The sequence below is a fragment of the Sus scrofa genome, chromosome 7, assembly GCF_000003025.6.
Source record: "Sus scrofa isolate TJ Tabasco breed Duroc chromosome 7, Sscrofa11.1, whole genome shotgun sequence".
NCBI classification, from domain to species: Eukaryota; Metazoa; Chordata; class Mammalia; order Artiodactyla; family Suidae; genus Sus; species Sus scrofa.
The window spans coordinates 58,283,933-58,301,580 of NC_010449.5; the positions used below are offsets into that span (position 1 = coordinate 58,283,933).

The 17,648-nt window shown below is 42.4% G+C and overlaps 1 protein-coding gene across 3 annotated transcripts in view; it reads left to right on the forward strand.

The window, feature by feature from the left end:
* Positions 1,239 to 17,648, forward strand: part of LOC106504438 (taste receptor cell protein 1) — a 45,797-nt gene continuing 29,387 nt past the window's right edge. For all 3 annotated transcript variants that reach the window (XR_002345820.1, XM_013978066.2, XM_021099034.1), the window contains exon 1: positions 1,239 to 1,557. The gene's annotated coding sequence lies outside the window, so the exon portion shown is untranslated. The remainder of the gene's footprint in view (positions 1,558 to 17,648) is intronic.

Consider the following 17,648-nt stretch of genomic DNA (forward strand, 5'->3'; position numbering starts at 1 on the left):
GCAAACAGCAAACAAATTATTTAAATTTGGAAATAAGGCAAAAAGGTGGGTGGCATGTCCTTTTAATGTCATACTGGAACATTGTCTCATAGATTTGTTTTACAAATAATGATTATTTGACTATTTAGAGCCGTGGTTCTCAAATTTTAGAGTGTATCAGAATCACCTGCAGGGCTTATTAAAACAGTGTTGGCCTCATCCCCAGGGTTTCTAATTAAAGAGGTCTGGGATAGGACCTGAAATTTTGCATTTCTAACAAGTTCCTAGTAGGCTGATATTTCCAATTTGGGGACTATACTTTGAAAATCACTAATGTAGGAAAATATACCTGAGAAATTATATGTTAACTCATAGATTTCTCTCCAGTAGAAAACCCCAAAGATTACAGTTTTATTGCCCCATAGGATATTGTCAGGTTTTGTCTCTTAACTCAGCACACACTTCAAAATACCTTTCTGGGAACTAGAAATACTTCTCAAAATGCTCCTGGAATTAGCTTTACCATTTTACTGTTCCCTCATTCATTAAATATTTGATACACATTCCTTCACTTGTATGGAAGTCATGTTTTTCCTTTTTTTTTTCTTTTTGCAAAGTAAACTTAGACACAGTACACTTGTGTACTAGTCCTGGACTGGAGTATACACCTACTAGTGTATACTTTAATACTAGACCTGTTCCTGTTAAAATCAGGAGCAGTAATGCACTCCCATTACTATGATCCAGCATTGTTCTAGAGGTACTCAGGCCAGGGGTTCTCAACTGGGTTGATTTTGCCTCTTGGTGGATATTTGGCAATGTCTGGAAATATTTTTAGGCGTCACAACTAGGAAGTGTTTCTAGCATCCGGAAGGCAGAGGCCAGAGATACTGCTAAACGTCCTCCAAGGCATAGGACAGACCCTGGTCACAAAGAGTTATTTGGCCAAAAAATGTCAATAGTGCTGCTACTGAGAACCTGTGTAGTTAAATAAGAGATGGGAAATCCATTAGCATAAATATTGGAAAAGAATAAACTAGTATTTGCAGATGACAGACTGTTTAGAAAAGCTACGAGAAACACCTGAAGAACAATTGAAAATCACAGAAGGCCAGGTGGCGGGTGGAGTGTGCTGGGTATTGGGTGTAGACCAGGCTCTCCAGGCCCACCTGGGGAGGAGAAGTCAGAGGCCCACAGGTGAGCCTGGGCTCGTCTCAGTGAAGAGAGGGAAGAGGGGAAGGCTTCATAAGGAGGTGGAGAACTCAGGCCTCATCGATCTGACCTCCTGCCAGCCTAAGAGAAAGCCGGAGGTCAGAGATCGGAGGTCTTGGGAGCCCTGACCCAGCCGGGTCCCAGGTTTCACTGTGGGCGAGTCAGTCCAATGGCGGGGCCCTGACCAGAACCCAGGAGCCTTGGAGATGATCTGAAGACCCTATTTTTTGGCCCCCAGACACAGATCGCAGTGGGAGTTCAGGGAAGCCTCTGGCCAGGATGTGATTTTTTTTGGCTTCTAACGCCAAAGCCCACCTCATCTTTGTCTCCTCTCACCGGCCACACTTGTGCAGCCCCACGTTGGAGGTGAGTATCTCCCTGGTGGGGTCTGAGGGGCTGGGCTGAAGGCCCAGGGTCAGGGTCAGTTCCTAGAGCTGGACCAGGTGGCCAGTCCTAAGCAAGTCCTGTTCACCTTCACCACCAGCCAGGCCAGTCACGACTGTGGGCAAGGGAGGACCCCAGGGATGAGCCCTCACTGAGGCTGGCCACCTCCTGTAGCCCCAAGAGCAGCACTGGCTCCACAAGCCCCACCACAAGCCCTGCACCTGTCCAATCTGGCTCCCCAGGCTTTGAAAACACTGGGCTTTGTGCCCCTAACTCTTCACACAGGGTTCTCTGCCCAGGGGGCTGCTGAAAGGGAAACTGGTCTCACCTGCTTGAGAAAGATCTTAGGAAATCATTTTTTGGGGGAACCTGGGTCCACCTTCATTCCTTCCTTCCTTCATTCATTCCTTCACCTCTGTTCTAATGAGGTGCCTTTGGGTGGGCTCCTGGATGCTGTGGGATGAGGTCTGGTCACCAGGAAGACCAAGCCAGGATTAGACGCTTGAAGAGGGACCACAGATTGAGTTCACCTTTGATCATGAATTCATGAATGATTCTTGAAGTTCCTGTCATGGCTCAGCAGAAATGAATCTGACTGGTATCCATGAGGATGCAGGCTCAATCCCTGGCCTTGCTCAGTGGGTTAAGGATCTGGCATTGCCATGAGCTGTGGTGTAGGTCACAGATGCAGCTCAGATCTGGGGTTTCTGTGGTTGTGGTGAGAGCCAGCAGCTACAGCTCTGATTTGACCCCTAGCCTGGGAACTTCCATATGCCTTGGGTATGTCCCTAGGAAAAAAAAAATCCATGAATGATTCTTGATGAGTTAACCATTGATTCATGAATACATGATGAATTCTCCACAATTGTCCATGAACCACAGAGCTGGGGACCACATCCATGTGCTGGAAGGTGGCACACCCCCGGCCCCCAGTCCCAGCTCCGTAGGGATAGAAGTTCCTATGCTTAGGACTCTGTTAGACCTTGCCTTTTGTATCTCTTCATCTGGCTGTTTGTCTGTGTCCTTTATTATATAGTAAATTGGTGAGTGGGAGTGTTTGCCTAACCTCTGTGAGCTGTTATATTAAATTATCTAACCTGAGGAGGGGGTTGTGAGAACCCTGATTTGTAGCCAGGTTGGAGAGAAGTGTGGACAACTGAGAAACCAACCCCTTGCCGTTGGTGTCTGTAGTAGAGGGCAGTCTTGTGGGACTGAGCCCTTGGTTGTGCTCTGATGCTGTCTTCAGACAGTGTGAGAACTGAATTGTAGGAGGCTCAGTTGGAGAATTGGTTGGTGTGCAGAAACCGCACACATTGGATGTCATGGTGTAGAGGAATAGTTTTTCCTTTTAGATACTGTTAAGTACAGGAATTTCCATCGTGGCTCAGTGGAAACGAATCTGACCAGCGTCCGTGAGGACACAGGTTCGATCCCTGGCCTTGCTCAGTGGGTTAAGGATCCGGCGTTGCCATGAGCTATGGTGTAGGTTGCAGACACAGCTCGGATCCTGCGTTGCTGTGTCTGTGGCGTAGGCCAGAGGCTGTAGCTCCAATTGGATCCCTAGCCTCCATATGCCGCAGGTGCTGCCCTAAAAAGACCAAAAAAAAAAAAAAAAAGATATTGTTAATTACAAACTTAATAAATTGGGAATCCCCTGGTGGCCCAGTTCGTCAAGGATCTGGGATTTTCACTGCAATGGCTCAGGTCACTGCTATGGCATGGGTTCGATCCCTGCCAGGAACTTCCGCATGCCACAGGCACAACCAAAAATAATAATAATAATAAACTTCATAAAATGGCGTCCTACCCTATATTCTGTTTTGGTACCTGATTTTTCACTCAGAGGTAGCTAGTGGCAGGCTTTGTTCAGACTAGGAATTGTGCAGGCGCTACCCTGGGTCCCAGCAGAGGAGGAGTCTCAGCATGTTGCTGGGTGACGCTGGGTAAGTTTTTGCTTCCTCAGAGCCTTGATTTTTCTTGATCAAATTAAGGGTGAGAAGTTCCTATTGTGGCTCAGTGGTTAACGAATCTGACTAGGAGCCATGAGGTTGTGGGTTCGATCCCTGACCTCACTCATTGGGTTAAGGATCCAGTGTTGCCATGAGCTGTGGTGTAGGTTGCAGATGCAGCTCGGATCCCGTGTTGCTGTGGCTCTGGCGTAGGCTGGTGGCTACAGCTCCGATTAGACCCCTAGCCTGGGAACCTCCATGTGCTACAGGTGCAGCCCCAGAAAAGACAAAAAGACAAAAAAAAAAAAAATTAAGGCTGAGGAAAGGACTGTCAAGTACTTGATTAGTGTCTGGAAAGTCAGAACTGCCACATACAGCTGGGCAGGCTGTGCACTGCACAACTCCAGGGTAGAGGGAGTGTTTCTCTCATAATCGGTGTGAATGGAGCCCCCAGAGCTGAGCAATAAATGGGCCCTGCCTGAAATGTGGTGGCGTGTGAACCTGTTGGTATACAAGATGACTTTAAATGGTATGCAAATGCATTCATTCTTGCAGTTACCTTCTATTTATAGTAAATAATACTGACTTTCCATTTACAGTATATCAGAATCCCCTGAAGGGCTTGTTAAACCACAGATTTCTGAGTCCCACACCCCAGTTTCTGATTCAGTAGTTCTGAGGTGAAGCCTGAGAATTTGCATTTCGAGCAAGTTCCCAGGTGAGGCTGTTGCGAGATGCTTACCACATTGCCTTTATATATATATATATATACATATACATATATATATGTATATATGTGTATATATATGTATATATATGTATATATGTGTGTATATATATATGTATACACACATACATACTTTAAAAAATACTCATTTCCATTATGGTTTATTATAGAATATTGAATATAATTCCCTGTGCTATACAATAGGACCCACTGTTTTGTCAATTCTATGTATAATATCTTAGATCTACTAACCCCAACTTCCCACTCCATCCCTCCCCAGTCCCCTCCCTCTTGGCAACCACAAGTCTGTTCTCTATGTCTGTGAGTCTGCTTCTGTTTCATAGATAGATACATTTGTATCATAGTCTAGATTCCACATATAAGTGGTACCATGCAATGATTGTCTTTTTCTTTCTGAATTATTTAATATGATAATTGGTAGTTCCATCCATGTTGCTGCAAAGGGCGTTATTTGGTCTTTTTTGTGGCTGAGTGGTATTCCATTGAACATATGTATCATATCTTTATTCATTCACCTGTCAATAGACATTTAGGTTGTTTCCATGTCTTGGTTATTGTGAATAGTGCTGCAGTGAACATAGGGGTGTAGGTATCTTTTTGGTGTTTTGTTTTGTTTTGTCTTTTTAGGGCCATACCCATGGCATATGGAAGTTCCTAGGCTAGGGGTCCAATTGGAGCTGTAGCTGCTGGCCTACACCACAGTCACAGCAACTTGGGATCTGAGCTGTGTCTGTGACCTACACCACAGCTTACAGCAATGCCAGATCCTGAACCCACTGAGTGAGATCCTGAACCCACTGAGTGAGGCCAGTCCTCACAGATACTAGTTGGGTTCGTTAAGCACTGAACCATGATGGGAATTCTGAAGCTATCTTTTTGAATTATGGCTTTGTCTGGATATATACCCAGGAGTGGGATTGCTGGTTCATAAAGTAATTCTGTTTTAACCTTCATATTGTTTTCATATTGGCTGTACCAACTTACACTCTGATCAACAGTGGGAAAAGTTCCTTTTTCTCCACATCCTCTCCAGCATTTGTTTTTTGTACACTTTTTGATGATGGTCATTCTGACTAGTGTGAGGCGGTACATCATGGTAGTTTTTTTTTTTTTTTTCCCCTTTTTTTTCGGCATGTAGAGTTCCCAAGCCTGGGATCATATCCAAGCAACAGTTGCAACCACCTAAGCTGCAGCTGAGGCATTGGCAGATTCTTAATCCACTGTGCCGGGCCGGCCGGGGATTGAACCTGCCTTACAGAGCTCCCAAGATGCCACTAATCCCCTTGTGCCATGGTGAGAACTCGTTGTAGTTTTGATTTGTATTTCTCTAATAATTAGCAATGTTGAACGTATTTTCATGGGCCTTTGGCCACCTTTATTTCTCCTTTGGAGAAATGTCTTCTGCCCAGTTTTTGATTGGATTGTTTGCCCTTTTTTTTTTTTTTAAATCTTTTTGGAGCTGCACCCGAGGCATATGAAAGTTCCAGGTTAGGGGCTGAATCAGAGCTGTAGATGCTGGCCTACACCACAGCCACAGCAACTCGGGATCTGAGCCACATCTGCGACCCGAACCACAGCTCATAGCAACACTGGATCCTTAACCCACTAGGCAAGGCCAGGGATCAAACACATGCCCTGATGGATACTAGTCAGGTTCATTACCACTGAGCCACGATGAGAACTCCAGGGTTGTTTGCCTTTTTAAATGTATTTGATTGGGTTTTAAAAATGGGTAGATGTTCAACATCACTAACCATTAGGGAAATGCAAATTAAGACCATGGCAAGTGATCACTACATACCTATTAAAACAGCTGAACTAAAAAGTAGTGAGAGAGTTCCCTTTTGGCACAGTGAGTTAAGGATCCATCTTTGTCACTGTAGTGGCTCAGGTTGATGCTGTGGCATGGGTTCAGTCCTGGGCCAGGGAACTTCCACATGCTGCAGGTGCAGCCAAAAAAAGAGAGAAAGAAAGAAAGAAGGAAAAAGTAGTGACAATATCAGATCCTGGTGGGAATACATATAAAACTAAGTCTCTCTTATGTTGCTGGTGGGAATATAAAATGGTACAAACACTCTGGAAAGTAGTTTGGTAGTTTCTTTAAAAAAACTAAACAGGAGTTCCCGTCGTGGCTCAGTGGTTAATGAATCCGACTAGGAACCATGAGGTTGCAGGTTCGATCCTTGGCCTTGCTCAGCAGGTTAAGGATCCAGTGTTGCGTGAGCTGTGGTGTAGGTCGCAGACGCAGCTCAGATCCCGCGTTACTGTGGCTCTGGCGTAGGCCGGCGGCTGCAGCTCCGATTGGACCGCTAGCCTGGGAACCTCCACATGCCGCGGGAGCAGCCCTAGAAATGGCAAACAAAGCAAAACAAAAAACGTAGGTGGAGTTCCCGTCGTGGCACAGCAGAAACAAATCCAACTAGGAACCATAAGGTTTCAGGTTCAATCCCTGGACTTGCTTAGTGGGTTAAGGATCCGTTGTTGCTGTGAGCTGTGGTGTAGGTGGCAGACGTGGCTTGGATCTGGCATGGCTGTGGCTGTGGGCGGCAGCTGTAGCTCGGATTAGACCCCTAGCCTGGGAACCTCCATGTGCCACTAAATGCAGCCCTAAAAAGCAAAAAACAAACAAACAAACAAAAAAAACCCCAAAAAACAACAAAAAAACACAAACAAAAAACCAAAAAAAATTAAACATATGCTTTCTACACGACCTAGCAATTGCACTCCTAGGCACATATCCCAGAAAGATAAAGACAAAAACCTGCATATGATTGTTCATGACAGATTTATTGGTAGGAGCTCCTAACTGAAAACAGTAAAACATGCCTCAAGTGATGTTTAACAAACTGTTGTACAGCTATACTACAACATACAATGTTGATTTTAAAAATAAAAGTCAGTTATGGAGTTCCCTGCTGGCCAAGTGGTTAAGTTTTCACTGCTGTGGTATGGGCTTGATCCCTGGTCTGGGAACGTCTACATAATGGTTATAGCCATAAATAAACAAACAAATAAATAAATAAGTTATTTTACTAGCAAAAAATGGTATTATTTGGAAAAGGTAGAGGAATTGCAATTTGTGATAAGCAAATTGTAGCAAAAGGCATAGCAAGTTTGACAAAGGAGAGGAACATTATTTTATAGAGAGAGGAGGAAGATGGGTTTTTTTTAAATTTTTTTGAATGAAGGTCCATTGGAGAAAAGTGAGAGTTGAATGTGATGATAATCTCTCTTTGGCTGAGTTGCTGAGGTAGTCAATTTCTTGTAGAAAATGCAATCCCTTTTCCTGTTGGATGAGCTTTCTGCAATTGACATGGAGTGGTACTGTGTGAGAGCTCCCCCTTCTGGCCTCCTGGCTCCATTTTAATGAGATTTCCCTTTATTTTTCACACTATTCAGCAGTAAAAAGGAACAAGCTGTGGATCCATGCAACAACTTAGACGGGTCTCAAATGTATTATGCTGGGTGAGAAAAAAAGCCAACATCAAAAAGTCACATACTATATAATTCCATTTCTATAACTGTCTTGAAATGACAAAATGATGGAAATCAGTGGTTGCCAGGGGATAGGAATGGGGGTGGGGAGGTAAGGTGTGACTACAAAGGAGTAGTGGAGGGAAGTCTTTGTAGTGATGGAATAGTTCTGAATCTTGATCATAGGTAGTGACTCGAATCTACATGGGACAAAATGACATGCAGCTATATATTTGGCATTGTTTTATCCTACCCTTGTGTAATATATAAGCATTGGAGGAAACAGTGAAGGGTACACAGAACCTTTCTGCACTCTCTTTAAAATCTCTGAATTTTGAGTTAAGTTAAAAAATGAAAAATGAAAAATGTTGATTTAAATAAAAATACTAAGTAAAAAAAAATTGACAGTATACAGGTCTGGCAAAAATTGACATAATAAATTGGAATTCCTGTTGTGGCACAGATGGTTAAGGATCCAGCGTTGCTGCAGCTGTGGCTCAGATTTGATCCCTGGCCCAGGAACTTCCATATACTGTGGGTGCAACCAAAAAAAAAATTGATGTAATAAATGACTGAGCCTCTCTAATCCATCCAAAGTACAATTGCCCCCACCAAGTCCTGCCCTTGGCCAGGCCACCTGCAGGAAGCTGGAGCTTTGGACCCTTCCTCCCACTCAGCATTGGAGTGGGTTGCTAGATGAATACAGAATGACAGTGAGGGAGTTCGGGTCATGGCTTGGCGGTAACAAACCTGACTAGTATCCATGAGGATGCGGGTTTGATTCCTGGCCTTGCTCAGTGGGTTAAAGATCCAGTGTGGCCATGAGCTGTGGTGTGTAGGTCGTGGATGTGGCTCAGACCTAGCACTGCTGTGGCTGTGGTGTAGGCCAGTGGCTGCAGCTCTGATTGGACCCATGGCCTGGGAACCTCCATATGCTATGGGTGTGGCCCTTAAAAAAATCAGAATTACACTGAAATATAGATTCATCACAAACAGAATTTTTTTTAGTATAAATATGTCCCATGCATTATTTGGAACATACTGAAATAAAAAAAATATTCTGAAGTTCCCTGGTGACATAGCACTTTAGGGATCCAGTGTTGTCATTGTTGCAGCTTGGGTTCAGTCCCTGGTCTGGGAACTTTCACATGCTGTGAGCATGGCTCAAAAAACAAAAAAGAAAAATATTTTTCTGAATCCTTTTTTTTTTTTTGCTGTTTAGGGCCACACCCATGTCATATGGAAATTCCCAGGCTAGGGGTCTTAAATTCTTTGATGTATTTAATGTAGGTATTTTTAAAGCCCTTGTCAGCTAATTCTGCTGTCTCAGCCATTTATGGGTATGCTTGTGTTGACTGGTTTTTCTCTTAACTTTAGGATTCCTTTTCTTGCTGCTTCACATGTCTAGTAAATATTTTTTGATGTGCTGGACATTGTGAACATATGTTGTAGAGATTTGGGTGGTGTTATTTTACTCTAAATGGTGTTGAATTTTGTTCTGGCCAGCAATTAAATTACTAATGGATTAATTTGATTGTGTATGTCAAGGCTTGGCCTTAGGTTTTACTAGGGTATGTCTTTCCATTTTGTCATTATTCCTAGGGAATCTTCCTTACTCCCAAAGCATAGCCTTCACGGCTCTCAGTCAGTTTCTGGGAATGTCCTTCCTGATACTTTGGGAAAGCAGTGATATGCTCTCCACCTAATTTACTGTAGTAAATTTCATGTCCAGGCTTAAAGCAGCTATTCCAGCAGCATGTTAGAGCTCTAGGTGTCATTGCAGGACATTAAATTCTGAGCACAGGGAGTTCCCTTCTGTGGCTCAGCAGTTAATGAACCCGACGCAGGTTTGATCCCTGGCCTCGCTCACTGGGTTAAGGATCTGGCATTGCCATGAGCTGTGGTGTAGGTTGCAGACTCGGCTTGGATCCTGTATTGCTGTGGCTGTGGTGTAGGCTAGCAGCTGTAGCTCCAATGGACACCTAGCCTGGGAACTTCCATATGCCACAGATGTGGCCCTAAAAAGACATAAAAAGACAGGAGTTTTCATCGTGGCCCAGCGGAAACAAATCTGACTAGGAACCATGAGGTTGTGGGTTTGATCCCTGGCCTTGCTCAGTGGGTTAACTATCCAGTATTGCCATGAGCTGTGGTGTAGGTTGCAGACATGGCTCAGATCTGGTGTTGATGTGGCTGCAGCCGCAGCTGTAGCTCCAATTCGACCCCTAACCTAGGAATCTCTATATGCCAAGGGTGCAGCCCTGAAAAAAAAAAAGGCAAATAAATAAATAAATAAATTCTGAGCACAGAAGAGTGCGCCCAGGTGAATAAGTTCTCATGTATAGACCCTGACACCTATGGTCAATTAATCTTTGACAAAGGAGGCGAGAGCATAAAATGGGAAAAAGAAAGTCTATTCAGCAAGAATTGCTTGGAAACCTGGACAGCTGCATGCAAAGCAATGAAACTAGAACACACCCTCACACCATGCACAAAAATAAACTCCAAATGGCTGAAAGACTTAAATATAAGACAGGACACCATCAAACTCCTAGAAGAGAACATAGGCAAAACATTCTCTGACATCAACATCATGGATATTTTCTCAGGTAATTCTCCCAAGGCAACAGAAATAAGAGCAAAAATAGGAGTTCCCGTCATGGCGCAGTGGTTAACGAATCCGACTGGGAACCATGAGGTTGCGGGTTCGATCCCTGCCCTTGCTCAGTGGGTTAACTATCCGGCGTTGCCGTGAGCTGTCGTGTAGGTCGCAGACGCGGCTCGGATCCCGCGTTGCTGTGACTCTGGCGTAGGCTGGTGTCAACAGCTCCGATTAGACCCCTAGCCTGGGAACCTCCATATGCCGCAGGAGCGGCCCAACAAATGGCAAAAAGACAAAAAAAAAAAAAAAATTGCCTTTCTGAATCCTACAATAAAATCATATTAAAAAAAAAAGAAATAAGAGCAAAAATAAACCAATGGGACCTAATCAAACTGACAAGCTTTTACACAGCAAAGGAAACCAAAAAGAAAACAAAAAGACAACTTACAGAATGGGAGAAAATAGTTTCAAATGATGCAACTGACAAGGGCTTAATCTCTAGGATATACAAGCAACTTATATAACTTAACAACAAAAAAGCCAATCAATCAATGGAAAAATGGGCAAAAGACCTGAATAGACCATTCTCCAAGGAAGATATACAGATGGGCAACAAGCACATGAAAAAATGCTCAACATCCCTAATTATTAGAGAAATGCAAATCAAAACTACCACGAGATACCACCTCACGCCAGTCAGAATGGCCATCATTAATAAGTCCACAGATAACAAGTGCTGGAGGGGCTGTGGAGAAAAGGGAACCCTCTTGCACTGTTGGTGGGAAGGTAAGCTGGTACAGCCACTATGGAGAACAGTTTGGAGGTACCTTAGAAATCTATACATAGAACTACCATATGACCCAGCAATTCCACTCTTGGGCATATATCCGGACAAAACTTTCCTTAAAAAAGAAACATGCACCCTCATGTTCATTGCAGGACTATTCGCAATAGCCAAGACATGGAAACAACCCAAATGTCCATCGACAGATGATTGGATTAGGAAGAAGTGGTATATATACACAATGGAATACTACTCAGCCATAAAAAAGAACAACATAATGCCATTTGCAGCAACATGGATGGAACTAGAGACTCTCATACTGAGTGAAATAAGTCAGAAAAAGAAAGATAAATACCATATAATAACACTTATAACTGGAATCTAATATAAAGCACAAATGAACATTTCTACAGAAAAGAAAATAATAGACTTGGAAAATAGACTTGTGGCTGCCCAGGAGGCGGGGAGAGGGAGGGAGTGGGAGGGATTGGGAGCTTGGGGTTAACAGATGCAAACTATTGCTCTTGGAATGGATTTACAATGAGATCCTGCTGTGTAGCATTGAGAACTATGTCTAGATACTTACACGGCAGCACAACAATGGGAGGAAAAAGTATGTATACGTGTATGTGTAACTTGGTCCCCACTGTACAGTGGAAAAATAAATAAATTAAATTAAATTAAAAAATTTTCTCATATGTAGAGCCTTTTATTCTACTCTCGATCCAACAGTCTTGTCTTCTGTTAAACCTCCTCTCCCAGATTCTTCTAGTACATATTAGTTCCTGCAGCTCTTTTGGTGAATAAATTGTATTATCCAGAGCATGACTGTACTTGTTAGAAATGGTGAGGGAAGAAGGATGCAGAGATGGCAACAATGAGATCTAAAGCAGGTTTATCGATGGACAGTGGTCAGGAGCACTGAGCAGGGAGAACTCAGGCTCCCCTCAGCTTAGGGAGCAGCTGGTTATGTAGGCAAAGGGGTAGTTTCTATTTTTTAAGCACATTCTGTTTTTAGCATAGCTTCGTGATGGAATAAGAAACAAGGAAGGTACAAGTTTTGTTGTTAAAATTTCAGTTTCTCCAGCTATTCTTGTCTTGCAGCTTTGTGTTTCATTTTGTACAGTTAGCACCTAACACGTGTGATCTTGGGTCCTGAGGATGACTGACCCTAGTTAATGGTCTGGTGGCAGTGTGGGCAGCAGTGAGAAGGACACAGAGCATCATTCTGTAAAGCACTCAGGGAAGTTCCTCGCCTAGTCTCCAGGCAGCAGGAGGCTGCTCGGCTGACAGGGGGTGGGGGTGGGGGTGGGGGAGTGCTGCTTCTGTTACTGACCTGGATTCTTGGCCTTCCTTAACCAATGGAAATTGATAAAAGGCCAGGCAAGAAATTCAGGCAAGGTTTTATTGGGGGTCCCTGCTGCAGCACAGGGAGAGTGAAAACAAGCAACAGTTTCCTTTGCTCACTCAATCCCCAAGGAAAAGTGGCGAGCTGGTTCCTTTTATGGTGTGAAGGTAGGGATGGATCCAGGGATTGGGCCAGAGGGGTGGCTTAGGTGGTCTGCCCACCTCTTTGGTGGTACTGTGTGCAGGGGCTGTGCATAGTACCCTGCTTTTGTTCTGGGTGGGTAGTTGGTCTTTTTCAGCCTTTTTTTTTTTTTTTTTTGGTATCTTATTGCCCGTGATCTGTCCCAATTGTGCATACACGTAGTTATTTTTGGTCCCTTATAGTTTCATTGTATTTCGTTGCTCTGGGTGATGTTTGTCTAGGTGCAGGCACTGCAGCCAAAGGGTCCTACTTCCCAGGTCTCAGCCTATCTCACTTCTAGCCCAGAGCATTCAGGGGAAACTGGAGGTTCAAGATTCTCAGGTGTATCCATTCAAATTTCCCCATACCAGGTATCCTGACTACTACTTATCTGTGAGGGGGCCCTGCATGTAGGATAGGAACTTGATCGTGGTTGCTCATGCTGTCTCCTTTGGAGTTCTGCCATCCTTATGATTCAGTTCTGTGTCTGATTTTTATGCCTATTCTACTTTCTAAGGACAGGAGAAGTTTTCTGTAAATCCTGTCTTGGACTTTGAAGAGCCTCTCACTAGTTAAAATATATTATTTCAAACATCGAAAAGAACGGCAATGAATTGAGACACAAATATGTTAATCTGTAAGTGCCGTGAGTTGATAGCTAGGTCTAGTCTGTCATCCTGTTTTTTTAGAAGAAATAAGTTGATCACCTTTGGAGGATGCTGGTGAATCATTGTTTATTCTAAAAACTGATAAGGGAAAGAATCAAGTATTTTGTCTGCCTTCTTTATTTGTTTGTTTATTTATTTATTGTCTTTTTTTAGGGCTGTACCTGCAGCATATGGAGGTTCCCAGGCAAGGGGTCAGGTCAGAGCTGTAGCTGCCAGCCTACACCACAGCCACAGCAACGCAAGATTCAAGCCTCGTCTGTGACCTACACCAAGCTCATGGAAATGCCAGATCCTTAACCCACTGAGCGAGGCCAGGGATCAAACCTGCGTCCTCATGGATACTAGTTGGATTTGTTTCCACTGAGCCACGATGGGAACTCCCTCTGCCTTTTTTACACAAACTATGAGGTTACCAAACATAAGAATTGATGAGGAAAAGTTCTTTTTTTTTTTACTGTGGTAAAATATAGTAACATAAAGTACTGTGGTAAAATATAGTAACATTTAGCATTTTGACCATTTTATTTATTTTTATTTTTGGCTGCCCCATGGTATATGGAGCTTCGGGGTTAGGGATCAGATCCAAGCTGTGGTGGTAACCTCAGTCCCACTGAGGCAATGCTGGATCTATAACCCACTGTGCCATGCTGGCCATTGTCCCAGGCTGGGGATTGAACCCACTTCCCAGCACTCCCAAGATGCCACCAATCCCATTTTGCCACAGCGGGAACTCCCATTTAACTGTTTAAAAAAAAAAAATATATATATATGTATATATATAGTTCTTTACATTCCCATTTTTGTGCACCTATCCCCTCCATCCATCCGCATTTTCATCTTAGAAAATGAAATCTATAGCCATTAAACAAAATCTCCCCATTCTCTCGGCAACTGCCATTCTACTTTATAATTTTTACTGCTGTTTCCAAGTCCAAGCTTCTGCTACTTGCCACATGACAGGCCAATAAATCAAGAGATGACTTGTTGGGGCAAGGAATAGAAACTGTTCAGAAAGCCGAGAAGAGGTGGACTAATGTTGCAAAGAATCATTTTACCTGCGTTTGAAAGCTAGTTTCTTTGGTAGAACAGAGAGGGAGATGAGGAGGTAAAGTAAAAACGGCAGTTAAGTTGTTGCAGTTCTTTTCTGGTTCTGGCCAGTGTTAATTCTTCTTTCCTGCAGCCATTCACAGGTGGGCCTGGTCAAGATGTCTTCTGTGAGCTAAAGAAAGGTATTTTAGCTTCATCTTTATTGCATGGGAGGCAGGGTTCCCAGATATGGTCCATACTGTGTACTTTAGGCTATAAGCAACATCCCTTTAGTGATTAACTTATAGCAAAGGCAAGAATACAAAGATTAAAGAAAAAAAAAAACATATCTAATAAGGGGTCAGACTGGTTATTTCCTCTTACATAAGTATCTCATATAAGTGGAGTCATACAGTATTTATCTTTTTGTGACTGGCTTTTTTCACATAACATAATGTCCTCAAGGTTTATCCATGCTATAGCATAATGCAGAATTTTCTTCCTTTTTACGGGTGAATAATATTCCATTGCATGTATATACCACATTTTTCTTATTCATTCATCCATCAACGGACACTGGGGTTATGTCCACATTTTAGCTATTGTGAATAATGCTGTTATAAACATGGATGTACAAATATCTCTTTGAGACCCTGCTTTAAGTTATTTCGTGTAGGAGTACCCATTGTGGCTTAGCAGTAACAAACCCAACTAGTATCCATGAGGTTGCAGGTTCGATCTCTGGCCTCGATCAGCCGGCTAAGGATCCGGCAGTGTTGTGAGCTGTGGTGTAGGTGGCAGATGCAGCTTGGATCCTGTGTTGCTGTGGCTGCAGTGTAGGCTGGCAGCTGCAGCTCTGATTTGACCCTTAGCCTGGGAACTTCCATATGCCACAGGTGCAGTCCTAAAAAGAAAAAAATAAATGATGATACAATTGAACTTACTTAAAGTGAAACAGACTCACAGACATAGAAAATAAATTTAAGATTATTAAAGGGAAAAGGAGGGGGGAGGGATAAATTAAGAGTTTGGGATGAGCAGATACATGCTACTACATATAAAACACATAAACAACAGGGCCTGGCTGTATAGCATGGGGAACCATATCCTGTAAACACTATAATGGAAAAGAATATGAAAAAACATACACACACACACACACACACAGTGTGTGTGTATAACTCAATCATTTTTGCTGTATACCAGAAACGAACATTGTAAATCAACTATACTTTGAAAAACCCCTCAAATTCTCTACATCCTTGCCAACACTTGCTGTATTCTGTTTTTTTTTAAAATAATAGCCATCTTAATAGGTGTGAGGTAGTATCTCATTATAGTTTTGATTTGCATTTCACTAATGATTAGTGAGGTTGAACATCTTTTCATAAGCTTTCTGGCCAATTATATATTTTCTTTGGAGAAATGTCTATTCAATTTCTTTGCCCACTTTTTTTTTTTTTTTGCCATTTCTTGGGCTGCTCTCGTGGGATATGGAGATTCCCAGGCTAGGGGTCTAATCAGAGCTGTAGCCGCCTGCCAACGCCAGAACCACAGCAATGCAGGATCCGAGCCACGTCTGCAACCCACACCACAGCTCACGGCAACGCCGGATCCTTAATCCACTGAGCAAGGCCAGGGATAGAACCCGCCACCCCATGGTTCCCAGTCAGATTCGTTAACCACTGCGCCACGACAGGAACTCCCTCTTTGCCCACTTCTGAATCTAGTTGTTTGTTGCTGAGTTTGTGGAGTTTTCTATATATTCTGGATATTAATCCCTTATCAGATATATGATTAGCAAATATTTTCTCCCATTCTGTGGTTTGCCTTTTTAGCTCTGTGAATAGTATCTTCTGGCGCTTTTAATTTTCATGAGTCCAACTTGTCTATTTTTTCTTTTGTTACTTATATCTTTGGTGTCATATCTAAGATATCATTGCCAAATCCAGTGTTGTGAAGCTTCTAGGTTTTCTTCTATGAGTATATTGCTTTAGGCCTTACATTCATAACCTTGATCCATTTTGAGTAATTTTTTATTTGATATTCATTCTTTTGCATACGGATATCAATTAGAAAATTGTTCCCAGCACCATTTGTTGAAAAGACTATCTTTTATCCATTGAATAATCTTGGTACCATTGTTAAATGTCAATTTTGTTGATTATTTTGAAGAATCAACTTTTTGTCTTCATTGATGTGCCTATATTGTTTTTCTAAACTGTTTTCAGTTATCTCTGCTCGATCTCTATTTTTATTTCCTTTCCTTTTCTTTCCCTTCCTTTCCTTTCTTCTGTTTAGTTTGTTCTTTTTCTAGATTCTTACATTGTAAAGTTATGTTATTGGTTTTATATCTTTGTTTTTAAAACATTTTTTATTACTCAATGAATTTATTACATTTATAGTTGTGCAATGATAATCACAATCCAACTTTATAGGATTTCCATCCCACACCTGCAGCACATCCCCCCATCCCCCAAAGTGTCTCCTTTGGAAACCATAAGTTTTTCAAAGTCTGTGAGTCAGTATCTGTTCTGCAAAGAAGTTCATTCTGTCCTTTTCTGAGATTTCACATGTCAGTGAAAGCATTTGATGTTGGTGTCTCATTGTATGGCTGACTTCACTTAGCATGATAATCCAAGTTGCTAAAAATGCTGGTATCTTGTTCCTTTTAATGGCTGAGTAATATTCCATTGTGTATATGTACCACATCTTCTTGATCCACTCCTCTGTCAATGGACATTTAGGTTGTTTCCATGTCTTGGCTATTGAACATAGTGCTGCAGTGAACATCAGAGTACATGTGTCTTTGCGAGTCATGGTTTTCTCTGGATAGATGCCCAGGAGTGAGATTGCTGGATCAAATGGTAGTTCTATTTTTAGTTTTCTGAGGCATCTGCATACTGTTTTCCACAGAGGTTGCAAAAATGTACAATCCCACCAAGAGTGTAATGATATCTTTGTTTTTTAATGTAAGCATTTGTAGCTATAAATTTTCCCCTTTTGTACCACTTTGCTGAGTTCCTTAAGTGTTGGTTATTGTGTTTTCATTTTCATTTGGCTTGAAGTATTTTCTCATTTTTCTTCTGATTTATTCTTTGGTCCATTGATTGCTTAAAAATTTGTTGTTTCATTTCTAGACATTTGATCTTTCTACTTTTCTTTATGTTATTGATTTCTAACTTCATCCCATTTTGGTCAGAGAAGATACATTGCATGATATCTTTAAAAAATCTGTTGAGACTTAATTTGTGGACTAACATATAGTCTATCCTGGAAAATGTCCCATGTGCA